Here is a 19983-nt window from a genome sequence, read left to right as displayed (position 1 = left end):
CTCTGCCGTCACAGGACCATCTTTCCTCACATCAGCCTCCCTCTGTCTCCAGATTTCTCTCTCCTTATAAGGACAACAGGCATACTGAGTTAGGAGCCCACATAAGTCCAGCATGACCACATTTTATCAATCACATCTACAATGACACTAATTCTGAATAAGGTTCCATTTTAAGGTCATGGGGGTTAGGACTTCAACATATCTTTTGGAGGGGAGCACTATACCATAAATCTACCTTTTATGTTAAAAAAGAAGATACATTTAAAAATAGTCACGTATCTGCTTATTTGTGCATAATGAAAGGGTGACAAAAGAACCAAGAAGCCAAGCCAAATGATAGAATGTTGATCGCAGAAAGCCACTACCACCCCCAAGGCTAAGGGCAGGCCCACCCCTAACAAGAGTCTAGGAGAAGAGTTTAAAGGGAGGCCCACACAACATGTATCTAAATGTTTAAAAGGTAAAAGTCAAATGAAAAACTGTTAAATAAGAACATTCTATCCTTCTACCTTACAAATACCTTTAAAAATGACAAAATTTTCAAATATATGTAAAGTTCTGTTTTTGTACCAATAAAAGTCAAAATAACGAAGAGACAAAATCACTATTGTTGCTCATGTATTGATGGGCAATGTGCAGATGAGTAAGAAGATGAAGACATTCCTAATTCATAACTTGCAATACATATCTCAGATGACTTATTTTTCCTGACTTGTATTTCAGAGAAATCATTCACTGTTATGATCAAGATTTTCACATAACTTTACATTCTATTGATGGGAGTGCCAAATGTTTTTGAGAACTGTTTTTGATTCACGGTAGTTCCTAGACAGTTTTTTCTTATTAATTTCAATTTAGAGGAACTTTGCTGAGGCAGAAACACTTCCATTGGAAGTGTCAATAAAATTATTAATGCAATACATACATTTGGAATTTTACATGTTACATTTAAGCACTGTAATGGTGACATGACATTATTGTTAATACAAAAAATTATATTACTTTATCATATAAACCACTATCACATATATCATGATTTCTACTGTCTCTTAAAGTAGTATCATGATATACACAAGATCTATATACTATTACTAAAAAATTATTTTTTATTGATTGATTTGAGAGATATCTATTTGTTGTGCCATTTATTTATACGTTCATTGGTTATTTATTTTCTCCTTTTATTTGTTTATCTATTTTTAATTATATTTTATTGTTTATGCTATCACAGTTGTCCCAAGCTTCCCCTCTTTGCCCCCCTCCACCCAGCCCCCCACTCCCTCAGGCAATCCCCACACCATTGTCCATGTCCATGGGTCATGCATGTATGTTCTTTGGCTGCTTTGCATTCCTATGGCTATTCTGTAACTACAAATTTGTACTTTTTAATACCTTCACCTTTTTTACCCATCCCCTAACCCTTTCCCATCTGGCAACCATCCAAATGTTCTCTGTATCTATGATTCTGTTCCTGTTCTACTTGTTTGTTCATTTTGTTTTTTAGATTCAATTGTTGATAGATATGTACTTATTGCCATTTTATTGTTCATAGTTTTGATCTTCTTCTTAAAGACCCTTTAACATTTCATAATACTAATTTGGTGATGATTAACTCCTTTAGCTTTTTGTTGTCTGGGAAGCTCTTTATCTGCCCTTCAATTCTAAATGATAGCTTTGCTGGGTAAAGTAATCTTGGTTATAGGCCCCTCCTTTTCATGACTTTGAATATTTCTTGCCAATCCCTTTCTGGTCTGCTAAGTTTCTTTTGATAAATCTTAAAAGTTGACAGTCTTATGGGTGTTCCCTTTTAGGTAACTGCTTGTCTCTGCTGCTTTTAAGATTCTCTCTTTGTATTTAACCTTGGTGATTTAATTATGATGTGTCCTAGAGTGGGCTTCTTTGGATCCATCTTATTTGGGACTCTCTGTCCTTCCCAGACTTGCGTGCCTATTTCCTTCACCAATTAGGGAAGTTTTCTTTCATTATATTGTCAAACAGATTTTCAATTTCTTGCCTTTCTCTTCTCCTTCTGGCACCCCTATGATGTGAATGTTGGTACACTCGAAGTTGTCCCACAGGCTCCCTACACTATCCTCATTTTTTTGATTCTTTTCTCTTCTTGTTGTTCTGATTGCTGGTGGTGGTTGTTGTTGTTATTGTTTAATCAGCAAATTTCAGACAATCAATCATCCAAGCGTTCATGCCAGAATGCTGGGCATAGACAGGCCTCTCTGCCACTTAATGACACAAATGTGACGCGGCAGCCACATCTGCAACACCCTCTAGGGGCAGGGGTTTTTTAGGTTTTGGGGTTTTTTATGATTGGTTGTTTTTTGGTTGCTTAAGTTCCAAATTACCGATCTGATTCTTGGCCTCATCCACTCTACTATCAATTCCCTTTAAATTGTTCTTTATTTCAATTCATGTATCCTTCATTTCTGACTGGATATTTTTTTTTATGCTATTGAGGTCCTCACTAAGTTCCTTGAGCAACCTTATAACCAGTGTTTTGAACTCTACACCTGATAGATTGCTTTTCTCCATTGTGTTTAGTTCTTTTTCTGGAGTTTTTGTTCTGTTCTTTCATTTGGGCCATGTTCCTTTGTCTCCTCATTTTGGCAGCCTCCCTGTGTTCGTTTTTACATATTAGGCTTGATAGATGGCTTAATGTAGTAGGTGTTCTATTGGCTACAGTGGCACCACCTCCCCCGATACCCAAGCTGGCTACTCAAGGTGTACCAACTATGTGGGCTGTGTATACCCTCCTCTTGTAGTTGAGCCTTGCTGTTGGCACATCCAAAGTCAGCCACGGACTGTGTTCTGTTGGAGGGTCACACAGCATTAGCTACAAAGCAATCTTCAGATGGCTGCTATTTGTGCTAGGCTACTTGTGCCCATGAGAGGTCAAGCAGTGAACCAAGGCCAGCTGCTGATCCTGCTGGGCCTGGGGCAACTTAGCAAGGTACAGGGCTTACTGAAGCCAGGTACTACTTGTTAGAGAGAATTTAGGAAAATCTGAAGCATGGGCCAACACAAGCCATTTACATGGAAAAGCCACTACAAACAGCTTGGGTGGACCTGAAAGTTGTGTAGGGCAGGGCCTCAGAGAATCACCAGGATCGGGCAAACAGTGTATGCCAGATTGATGGAATCTCAGATATGGTGCCCACCTGCCAGCTTTGTTGGGGGAGGGCTCAGCAAAGGAACAATGCCCTTTGCCAGTACTTCTGTCTGGAAGAAAGATGGCCCCCAGCTCTTGTCCTGATGCCAGACAATTTCCCAGAAATCTCCGATGCCTTTCAGTCTGCTGCCCGAGCACTGGAGCCCAGAGGGAGGGAGTCTGAGTAAGTCTGTGTGCAGGCTATTTAAGAGAAACTGCCTAGGATTCTAGTGTCTGTCTTCCATGACTTCAATCCCTGCTTTTTACAGCCAGAAGTTATTGCGGCTTATCTTCCTGGCATTGGAATCCTGGGTTGGAGGGCCTGGTGTGGGGCTTGAACCCCTCGCTCCTAAGATATCCCTCCTGAATTTTATCTACCACAATGGAGGTGGGACCAGCTCATTCCACATCTCTGCCTGTCCTACCAGTCTCAATGTGGTTCCTTCTTTAATTAAATAGTTGTAGGATTCCATTCAGCTCAATTTCTGACAGTTCTGAATGACAGTTCTGTAGTTTAGCTGTAATTTTGATGTGGTTGTGTGAGCAGGTGAGCCATGTTTACCTGACCTGCCACCTTGACTGGAAGTCTCCTATTGATTGTTTCCTGTGCATGCCCTCAATGGAGATGGAACCTGTAACCTTAACATATCAGGACAGCACTCTAACCAACTGAGCTACCCAGCTGGAGCTAAAAACTTCTTTCAAGTATTCCAATGCTATAATGAATAAAACCAAAAATTGTACTATATTGCTGAATTTCTTCAAATCTCTCTACAGTCAAGACCATATCTTAATCTATGATTGGAAAATAGCTACTATAGACATTACTTCAGGATTACTTATATATGAATCTTCTCCTTTAAAGTCATAAAAACATTTGCATTTTCCTGTTCTACTTTACTTATATTTAACTGGAATATCACTTTTAGTTTCACATGCAGTTTATTTCTATTTAAAAAAACATTTTTTAATTAAAAAATATCTTGCCCTGGCTACTGTGGCTCAGCAGATTCAGTGATGGTCTGCAAATCAAAGGGTTGCTGGTTCAATTCCCAGTCAGGGCATATGCCTGGGTTGTAGGCCAGGTCCCTGGTAGGTGGCAGGCAAGAGGCAATCAACCACACATTGATGTTTCTCTCCCTCTCTTTCTCCCTCCCTTCCCCTCTCTCTAAAAATACATAAATAAAATATTTAAAATGTTTTAATTTTTTTAATTGCGAGATTACCAAACTTAGATCTGCTTTTGTCTATACTTCACGTCAAAAAAAAATTGTAGATAGCACAAATCCAAAATTAACTTCATTTTCTACAAAAGACCACATTTTGCTGTCTTTAAAGATCTTTTATTGTTTCATTTGACTATTCTAAAATATCTTATAATGTTTTTAAATTAAATATAATGGCTTGAACAGCATTTAATCAACATGTCCTTCATGTGTCTTAAGTGGTGGCTATAAGGTCAAATTTAATGTGTTTCATCTATGGATAGATTCGAGACATATCAGAATCTTTTAACTTCTCTAAAGAACTTCTTGATTATTGACTCAGTGGAGCCCACATCACTAGTAACAAATTCAAACAACATTCCATACATGTTACAAAGAATAATCCTGGATTTTAGTCCAAAATTCAAGTTAGGTCAAGACATACACATATAATTTAAGAGCAATATGAATTGCAAGAACATAATATTACAAAACATTCCTCAGTTGCTGGGTACAACTGTTCAAAATACCACCCTAATTCATGTGTAACTCCAGAGCCATGAATTGGAACAAAAAGGGAAGCAAGAAAATGGATGCTCATCATGGCTGGGAAAAAATACTCCCTCATTCAAAAATCTACCGTATGCATGCTACCTGGGAGGAAGGATTTGACAAGTTAATCACACCATCTTTTCTTTTATCAAGGGCTCCCATCCTCAGGTCCTCTCAGCACGCCAAAGCAGTACCTATCCCCAATGTCAGCAAAACTTGAAGGCATTCACATGCTGTTGTCTTGTGTTTCGAGGACACAGGACAAGAGGTGTAGAGAAACATTTTCCTGGGGTCTGCACCGTGTTAACCAAAAGAGCAAATGACAGACTATGCTGTGCCAATACTGATGCAGGATCCCTAAACATTATAGACAACTACGAGTTCTTTCATTCAGCTGCTATGTGTGTGTACATTTGTGAGAGAGAGAGAAACAAGACTCAGAAATGAGGTCCAAGCAGGGACCTTTATGCTGGGGACTAAGGGCACTCAGGCTAGAGGAACAAAAAGAGAAAAGGGTAAACCTGAGGTCAGGTACAAGATTCCCCCGGCAAAAACTGGAACCATGGAGATAGTTGTCTGGCCAGAGCGGGAGCTGTGAAATGGAGGCATCTGCTGCAGGACTTGCTACCTGTGGCTGAAAATAAGGGAGGAATACCCTGCTTCTCCCTTTCGTCTACTCAGCAACCTCTTGCCAGAACCTCCCATTGGCTGAAACCAGATGGACACCAGCTGGCATGGGAGCCTTGGGCTCAGAATGCAAATGTCAACCCCCTGCAGAACAGAGCAAGGAAAATCATGGAACAAATCTGAGAGCAAACAGGCTAGGATGGACTGACACACAGTGGAATTCTAGAGGTATTACCATAAAATTAGGATTAAGATGAATATGCTCTGTCATCATTATTTAATATTTGGCTCAAGCATAGGGCAGGCAATGGAAATAAGAGTTACAATAATTGGAAATGAGAACGCAAAACTATTATTATATGTGAGTAATATGACTTAAAAACTCAAAAGAATAAAGTGAACACTATTAATAGTAATAAGAGAGTTCAATAAAATGGCCTCATATATAACAATGTACAGGACTCAATATATTCCAATATAACAGCCATTAATTACTAAAAATATACTGGAAAACTATCCCATTTACAATAACAAAAATCCTATAATATACTTAAGAATAACAGTTACAAAGAAAGTAAATGCTTTATATGAAGAAAACTACAAAATTTTATCAAGACATAAATGACCTAAAAAGATTGAGAAAATTACCATGTTTCTGAACAAAACTCAGTATTCTAAAAATGTTCTAAAATATGAACAAAACTCAATATTCTAAAAATGTTCTAAATGTTCAATATTCTAAAAATGTCTATGCTCTACATAATCATTTACAGGTTCAACACAGTTCCAATCAAAATCTCAAAAGGTTTTATAGGAATTTGGACAATAATTCTAAAGCTCATCTAAAAAGTATCTATTAGTAGTTTGCGGAGAAAGGAAACCATCAACAAAACAAAAAGACAACACCTGGAATGGTGGAACATAACTGCTGATACATCTGTTAAGGGGTTAATATCCAAAATTCATAAAGAACTCACAAAACTCAACATCAAAAAACCAAACAACCAAATTACATAGATGGCAAATAGACTCATGAAAAGATGCTCAACATCACTAATCATCAGAGAAATGCAAAACCACGATGAGATATCACCTCACCCTTGTCAGAATGGCTATCATCAATAATCAACAAATACCAAGTGCTGGAGAGGATGTGGAGAAAAGAAAACCCTTTTGCACTGTTGATGGGAATGCAGACTGGTGCAGTCACTGGGGAAAGCAGTATGGAAATACCTCAAAAAATTAAAAATGGATCTGCCTTTTGACCCAGTGATCCCACTACTGGGAATATATCCAAAGAAACCCAAAACACTAATTCGAAAGAACATAAGAACCCCTATGCTCATTGCAGCATTATTTACAATAGCCAAGATATGAAAGCAGCCTAAATGTCCATCAGTAGATGAATGGATAAGACAACTACGGGGAATTTATACAATGGAATACTACTACTAGACCATAAAAAAAGGGAAAATTTCACCTTCTGCCACATCACAGATGGACCTGGAGGACATTATGCTGAGTGAAAAAAGCCAGTCAGAGAAAGACAAATACCGTATGACTTCACTCATATGTAGAATCTAGTGAACAAACTGAACTATTGAGCAACATAGAGACAGACTCGTAAACAGAGAGCAGGCTGACAGCTACGGCCGGGGGGCAGAGGGTAGGGGATAAAAGGAATGCGCCAAAAGGAAAAAAAACCCATGGACCTACACGACAGTGTGGTGATTCTGGGGCTTAAATGGTAGTGCAAAAAATATACAATAAAATTTTCGAGAAGAAAATCTGATATAGATATAGCTATATCTGTACAGATATACGTATAGGGGTCGGCAAAAGTAGGTTTACTGATGACAGTAAAATTCCGTGCCAAAGCGTACTTGAGTATAGCAAGTAGACCACAAAGAGTGTGTGAACAATGAAGGCAGACAATCTGAGCATTTACAAGATTGTACCTAAGAAAGTGCACTGTGCCACCGTGACATCCTTTTGAGATAAATTAAATTTAATTTAATTTAACTTAATTTAATTTAATTTAAAAAATTATTACTGGGAATACTCAAGATATTTTTGCAATAATTTGTCATAAGCATTAAAGTGTTTTTAAAGCAACAATATTTATAATAGTGTGATAGCCACTTCTCAGACCTTGCATTCCCTCCCCAGAAATCCCAGAATTTTTAAAAAAGATTTTATCTATCTCTTTTTTAGAGAGGGGAAGGGAAGGAGAAAGAGAGAGAGAGAGAGAGAGAAATATCAGTGTGAGGTTGCCTGTCATATGGTCCCCTCTGGGGACCTGGCCTGCAACCCAGGCATGTGCCCTGACTGGGAATCGAACCAGAGACCCCTTGGTTTGCAGTCTGCACTCAATCCACTGAGCCACACCAGCCAGGGCAAATCCCAGAATTTTAGTAAATAAAAAGAATGAGGAACCTAATCAAATCATTTGCTAAAAACCAAAGGAACACGCAATTTACATGAAATTAAGACTTCTTAGGGACTACAATTCCATAAGGTCTGGAAATATGATGAGTGGACAACATCTTCCCAGACAACCTTTGACAAGTAAGAGTGCCCTGTGATGCACTTCACCAATGCCCTGATGTTCCCCAGGCATTGACCTCCTGGGCTGGGGAATCACAGTCTATCTGTATGACCTCCTGTTCTATTCCCTGACCTGACTTCTCATGGACTTGGATTCTTCGAGTACTTGAATACCTGCTACATCATCTGCTATGGAATGAATGTTTGTGCACCCCAAAATCTAATTTGAAGCCCTAACCCCCAATGTAATATTTGTAGAAGGGGCCTTTGGGAGATAATTAACATTTAGATGAGGTCTTAAGAGGGGCCCACCAGGATGCAATTAGACCAGAGACAGCACTCGCTCCCTTGCTCTCTCTCCCCACTCTGTCCCTCCCCTCCTCCCTCAATCTCTCCCCCATCCCCCCGCCCCCCCCACACACACACACATGAGGACAGAGAGAAGGCAGCTGTCTATAAGCCAGGAAGAGAGTCCTCATCAGAACCCAACTATGTGGGCTGGCACTCTGATCTTAGACTTTCAGCCTCCAGAACTTTGAAAACATCAATTTCCATTGTTTGAGCCACCCAGTCTATGGCATTTCGTTAAGGCAGCTGGAGCAGACTAAGGCACCACAGTCGCCATAACAACTCAAAGGGACACAAGTTTGAACCATAATGTGGGATATCTCTACCACATCATGCCTGATCAAGTGAAGTAATCCCCGGACAAGATATCTTCAGTTCTAGGACAGGAAAAGCCCTGACCTCCCTTTCTAGATCTTAGTATTTCCCGTGTATTACCAGTGTTCAGTCTCTCTCTCTTTTTCCTCCCTTCATTCACCTGTTCTGCAATTGCCATGTGCAAGCACTCTTCTAGGTTCTTGAAAAGACATCAGTGAAAAACAAAGGAAGATCCCTGACCTCAGGCAGCTTTTATATTCTAGTAGTTAAAGAAAACTAATAACCAATCTAGTAAAAAAATTATCTAATATTTTAAAAGATGACTAGTGCTGTAGGGAAAAACAGAACAGGGTGGAAGGGTGCTATGAACATTTGCATCCCCCCAAATTCCTATGTTAGAGCCCTAACCCTCTGTATGACTGTGTTTACAGATAGGGTCTTTAGGAGATAACTAAGTTTAAATAAGACCTGGTGGTCTCTCCCTCTCATAAGAAGAGGGAGAGATCAACATCTATCTATCTACCTACCTACCTACCTACCTACCTACCTACCTACCTACCTACCTATCTACCTGTCTTCCTTTCTCCCCTCCAACGCAAAGGAAAGGTCATGCATTGCTATAGAAAGACAACAACCATCTACAAGCCAGAAAAAGTCTTCACCAGAAAACCTAATTGACCAACACCTTGATCCAGGACTGCCAGCCTCCAGAACTATGAAAAAATAAATTTATGTTGTTTAAGCCACCAGCCTATGGTGTTTTATTACAGCAGCCTGAGCAGACTACTACAGAAAGGAATCACCTCATAAAAGAGAAAAATCTGTATACTCTTTGGAGCACGCCATAGAATTTCAGTGCTTGAAGGCCATATTTCCCTACCTCTCACACATACACACACATTCACACACCACAAACACACCAGCCACAGCATGTCCAGGGCTAACCCAGCCAACCTGACTCCAGCGTGGCGGCGGGAGCCAGTCTTATGTTGGGTGCGAGAGTTCCCATGCCTCCACCGCATCCTGCAGATCTGGCCTCATAGCCATCGCCCAACTCGGTGAAAGAAATTACTTGCCAGCAAAGGCCTGTGAAGGTAGTGTCTAAGCCACTGTATACGGGGTGCTCACATGGCCATGGCCTATAAGAGCTGACATGGGCACAGGAGGCAATGTACTCCTAACAAGCTGGAAACCTGCCTTTAATAAAAAATTGTCCTGCCAGAGAGAAGTCTCCCTACAGAACACCCGTGGTCATTCAGCCCCACTGCAGCTGACCTCAGTGGTGCGGCATGACATCAGCCTGGGCTCCCCAAACAGCCAGGGGACCCTGGAAATGTAAAGTGCTCAGAATGAATCTATTTTAAGGGAATAACTAAGTATTAAAAAAATGAAGGTTCAAGTATTTACAGTGAAGTTTTATTTGTAATAGGATTCACAAATGTCCAAGAGGTTGATATGAATAAATTATAATATATTCAATCAATGGATGACAAGCAGCTCTTAAAATAATGTTTTGGAGGCATATTTAAGAATATGAAAAACCACTCAAGAGGAGGATATAAAACTGTGGATGAAATGTGATCCAAATTTTATAAAGAAAATAAATGACAAAGAAATACGCCAAAATGTTGGCTTATTTCTGGATTCCTCTGTAAAAGTTTTTGTATTTTCTAGATTTTATATAATGAGCATGGATTACTTAGTTGTCTAAAAACAACAGCCACGTTAACATAATAAAGACACTCATATTCAAACTGTGACATGTATGATTAATTCTCCAAGTCTCACCAGGCTTCTCTAGATTCCAACCAAACTCATCCGAAAGCACCAAATCTAAGAGTTACTGACATCCAAAATTAAAAGTGCTCTACTTAGAGATAATTCTGCTTCTAAGTGCTCTGAACTATGTGTTTTTGCCTTAGTCTTTTAACAGTGAAGATTTTTTTCAAGAGAAAAAAAAGTCATGGTTTTCCCAGACTCTCTACTCATTGCTTTACATTTCCATCCTTTTCTGACATTTCTGAGGCAAAAGCTGTCTCCTTCTCCGACTGGACCGTTGTGTTCTGGTCTGGCAAGCATGTGCTACAAAGAAGCATCAGCACTGTACAGGACTTGGAGTGATTTTGCCGAGGTTACAAGGCTGGCTTCCGGGGACCTGATGGGGGTGGAGCTCTAAGCTGAGCAAGCAAGCACTGGCTCACACCACCCAGGACCAGAAACATGGGAACAGGATGGAGAGGACCCAAAACATCCACAAAATGAGGGAGGACAAACAGCCAGAAAGGAAGCAGGAACTGTGGACTGAAAGCAAGATTCTGGACCAGCAAAGGATAGTTTACTCCATAAGGAAAACGAGAACCTCTGGAATCAACTCAGGTAATTGGAAAGGAGGGCAGGTCAGAAGAATAGCTAGGAGCGTTCAGCCCCCATTTGTTGGTGGCCTGCTTTGTGCCAGGCATTGTACAGAGAGGACTTTTCATTGAACTGTCACAATTCTATTAACTGGCTATTACCCACATTTATCAGATGAAGGGAGCTCCTCAGAGAGCGACTTGCTCAAGTTCATTCAGCTGGTAAATAGTGCGGCAAGGATTTAAACTAGACATACCTGATTCTAGGTATAGAATTCTACACCTAGAATCAGGTATTCTCTGGGAAGAATATCTGTTTCCAAATGCCATGCTTTGCACCGTGAATCTGCTACAGTAGAAGGAAAGGTGATCTTAGGGTCAGAAGTGGCTATGCTATTCATGACAGTCAAGCAACCCCAAGAGGAAATAATCTGAGGAAAGATGTAGCGACTGTGTGCAGACCATGACGATGAGGCTACTGGAAGTCAATGGTCAGTCAAGAATACAGGACCACAGAGTGAGGTAATGGCAAGGAAAATGAAGTTGAGCATCCTGCCTCCTCAGTGGTTTTGGTGGGATGCTGTGGGGTGGGGGAGGGTGGGGAGGAATTTCAGTGTCCTGGACTGAGTGTGTGCTCAGAACACAGGAAGGAATCTGACCTGGTGTGTGCACTGGAAGAACATGCTCCCATCCTGTGCAGCAACATAGCTTAGAGGTTCAAGACACTTAGGAATGGGAAAGGTCCAGACCGGCTTGCTCCCAGAGTTCCCACAGTGAGAGGTAATGCAGCAGGAATAGGCAGTTCAGGCGCCAGGCTTTGTCCTGAAGGCCTGAGAGAGGTGGAGTGGTGGGAACAGGACCACTTATTAAATCCTTTGGAGGCCTGCGGCAGAGACAGAGAGAAGGATCCTGACCAGGGTCAAAAATTCGAATGCCTGGGGGCAGAGACCTGTGCAGGTCAAAGAGGAATACCTGGAGAGTGTGGCCCACAGAGAGCACAGGCGCAGTCCAAAGGGCTCGGCAACTGGGCTGGGAGGCCTAGGATGGTTGGTTACCCGTGGAAATGAAAGACTGTTCAATGGAAGAGAGAAAATGTATACTATGACCTTGTTTGCCTGGTTTCTCTGTCAGATTCTTGGGGGTCATGTGGCTGGATTCTACGGAAACACCACCTTCCCCCAGGTGATGGTCATGCTGGCCTCTGAGCACAACCACTCAGACTGTTGGGTGTGCACAGATTTCCCGACCCCCGCCTCTGCTGGCCGGCCACAGTGGCCAACCTGTGAACCACACACACTGGGACCGGCTGCAGGGCTTCTGACCCCCTCTTCAAAAGAGTGCATGAGAAGGTGTCTTCCCTCATGAGAGAGGTTAATTTTAAGAAAGCTATAGCTCACGTACACAGTTTGGGACAGTGTGGAGTGTCATACTCTCAGCATGACAGTATGACAGCTCGTACGCATATGTATTGAACACAGAAACGGCACTGAAAATGAGACTGCGACTCATGGGGTGGATGCCAGCAACCCTGTGCAAGAATATTACGGTCCTGGCTGCTACAGACTGTTGGTGGCGTTCCCTTCTCCTGGGTCTCTTTGGCTTCTGTATTGCACTTTCTATCTTAGGGTGTGGCCTTTACAGTAACCATGATATATGGATGCTAAGTGCCAACATACTCACTACACAGGCCCCCTAAGGAAGAGTTAATACAAAGAATGTGAGGTGGAAGAGCAATGTTGGGGGACAGTGGGGGGTCAATACATGGCTCCCCCACCACCAGTGATGAGGGCTGGCCAGGGGGCCCTTGCCAGAAGAAAGGTGTATTGTTTGGGGAATGGACTGTGACTCCCTCCTTATCTCTTTTGGGGAGCGGCTTCTTGTCCTGTGACTGCTTTTTGACCTCTTCCTTCTGCACATACACACTGATGTAATGTAGCTCCGGGCCACACATAGGTTTGTGTAACTTGGACCCATGCTGCCTTTGTCTGGGACCCCTTATATGGAGGGGGTGCAGTCTCTCTCACTGCCCATCCCTGCCCTCCCCTGTAATGTAATAAACAGCATGCCCACAAAAAGGAAAATGAAGTTCAGTTAGGCCTCAACGAAACCATATAGCCATGTTTTTAAATCTGAAAGAGACTAGATTGATGAGAGCCAGTACTCTGACACCTATACTCTGAACCTTCAGCATTGTGGCAAGTGTGTGTACGTGTGCGTAGCTGACTTGCATGCGCTCACTGGCTTAGGCTAATGGAGACCCATCTCAAAAAGAAACTGGTATCTCTTCCTTCGTGCCTTTAACGGTGGTCTTTTAACAAGTGTTTCTGTTAGCAGACCCTTGTCAGACTAACAAGTTTTTTAAAATCATGGCGAGTGCTTTTTTCTAGAAAATTTTGCAGAAAACTTAGAAAATTCACAGAAGCAATGAGGAGAAAATAAAACTCATCGGTCAGTGTTTTGTCGCACAGACTTTGCTGGGGATGGGGGAGAGAGGACAGATAAATTTACCAAAACGGATATTTCCAAATAGACGTATACAAAAATCATTCTCAGTGTACTATTTGGTCAAATGCTTTCTCTGCATCTTTTGATAAGATCATCTGATTTTTTTTTCTTTAGCCTGTTTGATGGGAAGAATTTCATTAATTGGTTTTAAATGCTGATCCAGTCATGCATACCCACAATGAATCCTACTGGACCATGCTGTATAATTCATTTTATTCATTGTCAGATTCAGTTCATTATTATTTTGTTGAGGATTTTTGCATCAGTGTTTATGAGACTTATTGGTCTGTAGTTTTCCTTTCTTATAAGTCTTTCTTTGTCTGGTCTTGATATTAGAGTAATACTGGCCACATAAAATGAGTCAGGAAGTGCTCCCTCTGTTCCCACCTTCTGAAAGTGTAGAGACTTGGTATAAGTTCTTCCTTAAACGTTTGGTAGAATTCATCAGTGAACCCATCTTGTGCTTTTTTGTTTTGCAAGGTTATTAATTAATGATCCATTTTCTTTAATAGGTATAGTCAAAATCAGATGATCTCCTCTAGTGTGAGTTTTGGTAAATTGTGTCTCTCAAAAAATTGGCCCATTTTATCAAGATTAACAAATGTATGGACACTGAATTGTTCATAATATTCCTTTATTCTCCTTTTAATATCTATAGGATCAGCACCTCTTTCACTTCTAATATTAGTAATTTTTGTTTTCTTTCTTTTCTTAGCCTGACTAGAGGTCTATCAATTTTATTGATGTTTTCAAAGAACCATCTTTTGATTTTATTAATTTCCTGTTTTCGATTTTATTGATTTCTTTAAAATTTATTTTTAGAGGGGAAAGAAGGCAGAAAGAAAAGGAAAGCAACATCAACATGCAAAAGAAACATTGATTGGTTGCCTCTTGCATGCCCCCAACAGGAGACCTGGCCCATAATGCAGGCATGTACCCTGAGTGGGAATTGAACAGGTGACCTTTCACTTTGCAGGACGACACCCAATCCACTGAGCCACACCAGACAGGGTCAATTTTATTGTTTCCTGGTCTAGTTTTTAGTATTTCTTTTCTGTTACTTTAGACTTAATTTTTTTCAAGTTTTCTAAAATGAAAGGTTTTTAAAAAGATTTTATTTATTTATTTCCAGAGAGAGGAGAAGGGAGGGAGAAAGAGAGGGAAAGAAACATCAATGTGAGGTTGCCTCTTGTGCGCTACCACCACCCCTCCAACTGGGGACCTGGCCTGCAACCCAGGCATGTGCCCTGACTGGGAATTGAACAGGTGACCCTTTGGTTTACAGGCTGACACTCAATCCACTGAGCTACACCAGTCAGGGCCTAAAATGGAAGTTTAGATTATTGATTTTAGATTCGTTGTCTTTTATAATGTATGTACTCAATGTTGCTAATTTTCCTAAGTCCTGCTTTTTTGAAAAGTTGTATTTTCAGTTTCATTTAGTTCAAATACATTTTAATTCCTCTTAAGACTTTTTCTTTGACCCATGTGTTACTGAGAAGTGTGTTGTTTAACCACAAAGCATTTCAGGGTTTTCCAGCTATCTTTCTGTTATTGATTTCTAGTTTAATTCCACTGTGGGCTGAGAGTACACATTATATGATGTCTATTCTTTTAAATTTGTTCAGATGTGATCTGTAACCCAGAATGTGTTCTATCTTAGTGAATGCCCCAAGCAAGCTAGAGAAAAAAAGTGTGAATTGCTGTGGTTGGATAAAGTCTTCTATAAATGTCAATTATATCCAGTTTATTGATGGTACTCTACTGCTTAATAATTTTCTGCCAATTACTAATAAAAGGTGTTGAAGTCTCCAACTATAATAGTGGATTCAGTTCTATGAATTTTTGCCTTATATATTTTGGTGCTCTGTCTTTGGGTGCATACACATTAAATATTGCTGTCTTAGAGAATTGGCCCATTTATCATGACATAGTGCCTCTCTTTATCCCTGATAATTTTCCTTGCTTTGAAGTCTGCCTTGCCTGAAATTAATACTGCTGCACTGCTTCTTCTGATTGGTGTTAGACTGTTATCTGGTATATACTTTTCCAGCTCTCTACTTTTAATCTGTCCATCTTTACTTTTAATCTACCCAGTTTATATTTGAAGTGGGTTTCTTGTAGACAACACATAGTTGGATCTTGCTTTGTTATACACCCAGTCAATCTCTGTTTTTTAACTGCTGTGTTTAGACCAAAGGTGTTTACAGTGATTATTGGTATAACTGGATTAACAATGACATATTTGTTACTGTTTTCTACTCATTGCTCTTATTCCTTGTTTCCTTTTTAGTCTTCTTTTTCTGCCTTTTGTGGTTTTAACTGAGCATTTTATATGTCTTCACCTTCTCCACTCTCTTACCATATGAATTATACTTGTTTTTTTTTACTTTTTTTAGTGATTACCCTGGAGTTTACTATAAACATTTATAATCAAGCCAGGTCCACTTTCAAATAACACTATACTGCTGCATGGGTAATGAAAATAATAACAGAGAATCCCCAATTTCTCCCTCCTATTCCTTACAATATTACTGTCATTCATTTCACTTATCTATAAGTTATAATCAGCAAGCATATTGTTTCTGTTATTATTTTAAGCAAACTGTTATCTGTTAAATTAAGATTTCACTCGACTTTATTTATTCCTTCTCTAGTGATCTTCCTTCCTTTATGGAGACCTGATTTTCTGACCTATGTAATTTTCCTTTTCTCTAAAGAACTTTTGCTCAGGGGCAGGATGGGGAGGGTTTCTGAGAAAGTTCTTTGAGAAGGAGGGTCTGCTAGTGATAAATTCCCAACTACCATTATCTGGGCAACCACTGACCGGGCCAATTATGTAACTTATCTCTTTCCTTGGCTTCTACAAATGTGAAATTATATTCAAGCATTCTTCCTAGTCTGAAATTATAAGTAAAATTTTACACATTAAGTCAAATAGACTAGGGTGAATATTAATTTTTTTAAAAACAGAAGAAGCTTTGTTTAAAGTGAAAGATCTTTTTTTAAATATAAATAATCACTTTTCAAATAGTCATTCCATATATCTTCCTTCTTTAATATTAGCTTCTTTTAAAGTGGAACTCATTTAAGCCCTGGCTGGTGTAGCTCAGTGGATTGAGTGCGGGCCTGTGAACCAAAGGATCGAGGTTTGATTCCCAGTCAGGGCACATTCCTGGGTTGCAGGCCAGTTTCCGGCAGGGGACACACCAGAGGCAACCGTACATTGATATTTCTCTCCCTCTCTCCCTCCTTTCCCCTCTAAAGATAAATAAATAAAATCTTAAAGAAAATAGTAGATAACTTTGCTAAAACATTAATTTTCAGAATCCAATGCCCCACGAGGCTGGGGTGCTATCTCAGTGTCCAAATTCCACGGCAGCCTCTTCTGTCCTTCACCTGATGCTTTGGAGGAGGGCACCCTCATGGGGAATGTGCTGCATTTTGGGATCTTCAACTGCAATGGTAATTAATAATTAGGGATTCGTGAAAGTCTCTTTACTATATTTTTCAAAACAAGAAAAATTGATTTTTTAAAAGATAAGTAAATAAAATTTTGAAAACAGTAGAAGAAGCTACCACAAATAATGCAAAATTCCATAATCTGTTAGATACATTCTCAGTTAAGACTCTTCCCATTTCCAAGTGACTGAAGTTCCACTCAGACTGGTGTCCGCAAAGGGCTGTGGTCCGTTGTTGAAAAGCTTCAGGAAGATACTCAGGAACGCCCGAGGCAGGAACCGGATGACGTCATGGGGGTGCAGTTTGTCTCCCCGTTGGCTTGGCCCTCACGGTGTGGCCTCGTCCTCATTCTCCACTTGGCAGCAATCTGGGGGCTGGGCCCCCAGGCTGTGTTCCCGCAGAGGAGAGCGCAGCCTCGTCTAGTACCTCCTGCGTGAGTCCACGGACTCGCACCGACGCGGACTCGCACTGATGCAACTGGTCTGGGTCGCTGCGCACTTCTGAAGAGTCAGGTCTGGGTCCCACGTTCCCCGTCTGGAGAAAGAAAGGTGGCCCACCCAAGCCACGGTCCTCCTGCACTGAGTCACGGAGAGATGATTCACCAAGGGAAATCTAGGGTGTTCTGACCCAGAGGAGGAGCAAATGCAGGAGGGGCAGCCAAAACTGTAAGAGTGGCCAACGGATGTTTTTAAAAAAATGAGGTGTCCTGTGGCTTCTGTGTATGAGAGCTGGATTTTAAACGACTCTGGTTTCAGCATTGAACGGAAAGCAAGGGGAGGTCCTGGGACTCTGACGCAGGCCAGCGTGCCAGGAACCAGGGGGAAGTGTGCCTGCTCCATGGTGCCCCGAGGAAAACAGCCTAACTCCTTCCGTGCCCGTTGGCCCTGTCTGTCCGGACAGGTACTGATTCGTGCAACCGCTGGAGAAACCCTGCTGTCAGGCCACACACATTCTTCACTGGGCCATCCTTTAGCACGGCCACATTTATTCATTAAAGTGTTCATTCTGTATTACTACTGAGACCCAGGCGTGCCTGGGTTTATTGCCTGTTCATTTCCATGCTTTATGAACACACTTAGAATAAACAGTCAAATAAATTTTAGGGGGAAAATTTACTTCATTTTTGAACCAGCATTATAAGGATACGGAGAAGACCAATGGTATGCTTTTAACATCTCTGCCTCCACCAGGAAAACTCAGCCTGGTGTGCGCATCGTTCCTGAGAGTCTGCCTGCATCTCCAAAAGGTCAATGATGCAGACTGTGAAGAACCACCCGCCTCAGCCCAAACCTGCAGAGCACCGCCATTTTGCCTCTCTCTCTGGGAAGGCCATGGGGGGTGACAGTGACATGCCAGGGTCACGGAGACAGGCTTGGAGTTAACCTGGCTCTGCTCTGTGACTTTAGGCAAGTTACATAGTTTCTCTGTGCCTCCTCTCTCTCATTCTTAGCAGAGAGATAACACAGCTCCTACATCAAAGAGCTGTGTGTGAATTAAACAAGATAATTGATGTCAAGTACTTACATCAGTAGCAGATGTGTAGTAAGTATTGGATAATTATTCATGTTGGAACTGCATATACTTGGTTTTCATGTTTTCTCCCCTGGGTTTTCAAACTCTTGCAATGTAACTGTTTCACAGTTCATCCAACCTCAATATGTCAATCATCGCCCCCTCGTATACATTTACATAATGAGGACTTGTGCACCTGGAATTCAAGATTAAAAATTGACAAATAAAATATCTTTTATTTAATCACATGTGCATAGCCCTATGTGTTGAAGCTATTATTAAATACTTTACTAATATCAATCTATTTAATCCTTATAATAATACACCCTGGCTGGTGTGGCTCAGTGGATTGAGCGCTGCCCTGTGAATCAAAGGGTTGCTGGTTTGATTCCCAGTCGGGGCACACACCTGGGTTGTGGGCCAGGACCCCAGTGGGGAGCACAGGAGAGGCAAGCACACACTGATGCTTCTCTACCTTTCTTCCTCCCTTCCCCTCTCTCTAAAAACAAATACACAAATGAATAAATAAGTAATTCTAGGAGATAGGCTCTATTATTACCCTAATTTTATAAACTGATAATAGCAGATACTACACTTGATCTTAGCCAAAAGGCGGAGAAGCGGTATTATCCTAGCTTTATAGATAAGGACAATGAGGCACAGAGAAGTTAAGTCACTTGCCTCAGGTTAAACAGCTAGTAAACACTGGGGTTAGGATTTGAACCCTGACAGTCTGATTCCAGAGTCTGGACCCTTAAATTCTTTGCCATTTGCTTTTCATCTTTGTTCAGCCAACATCGAAGGAAGCATTGAAAGAAGAGAAAAATAATTATCAACTTTTCATGTATGTTAAGCACCCAGAGTGCCGGGGCTTTCACATGTATTTATTTCAATAATTTCATCACCATTAGTACTTTGGAGAATGATCATGAAAAGGATTTTTATGGAACACTTAAATATGGGAAATTATTTCACTTAAATACAGGAAGTAGATGCTATTATTACTGCCATTTTACAGATGAAGAAAGTACAGATTTAAAAGATTAAGTAACTTGCCCTGACCAGTGTGGCTCAGTTGGGCATCACCCAGTCAGGGCACGTGCCTGGGTTCCAGGTTTGGTCCCTGGTGGGAACACATACAACATGTTCCTCTCTCACACTGATATTTCTCTCCCTGTCTGTCTCCCTCCATTACCCTCTCTCTAAAATAAATAAATAAAATCTTCTTTTTTAAGTTAAGTAACTTGCCCAAAGTCACATGGGTAGTAAGGTGCAAAGCTGGGCTTCAAACCCAGGTTGACTGGTCCTAAAACTCCTGTATTTAACCACCATACTCTCCTATCTCCCTGACCTTGTGTGGTAGGAATTACGATACTATTATTATTAATACAGCACATGA

General features: G+C 40.9%; 1 non-coding gene and 1 pseudogene across 1 annotated transcript; both read right to left on the bottom strand.

Moving 5' to 3' along the window:
* Positions 1-2170: 2170 nt before the first annotated feature.
* On the bottom strand, positions 2171-2293 carry LOC119044653 (small nucleolar RNA SNORA17). The gene has a single exon (XR_005081655.2). It is a non-coding gene; the product is annotated as a small nucleolar RNA SNORA17 (small nucleolar RNA).
* A 16680-nt stretch (positions 2294-18973) lies between these two features.
* Positions 18974-19209, bottom strand: LOC119044628 (uncharacterized; annotated as a pseudogene).
* Positions 19210-19983: the final 774 nt, after the last annotated feature.

The sequence above is a fragment of the Artibeus jamaicensis genome, unplaced genomic scaffold (assembly GCF_021234435.1).
Source record: "Artibeus jamaicensis isolate MK-2021 breed Jamaican fruit bat unplaced genomic scaffold, CSHL_Jam_final scaffold_2172, whole genome shotgun sequence".
In the NCBI taxonomy this organism is placed as follows: domain Eukaryota; kingdom Metazoa; phylum Chordata; class Mammalia; order Chiroptera; family Phyllostomidae; genus Artibeus; species Artibeus jamaicensis.
The sequence above is the reverse complement of the archived record's forward strand: the minus strand, read 5'-3'. Positions and strand labels throughout refer to the sequence as shown.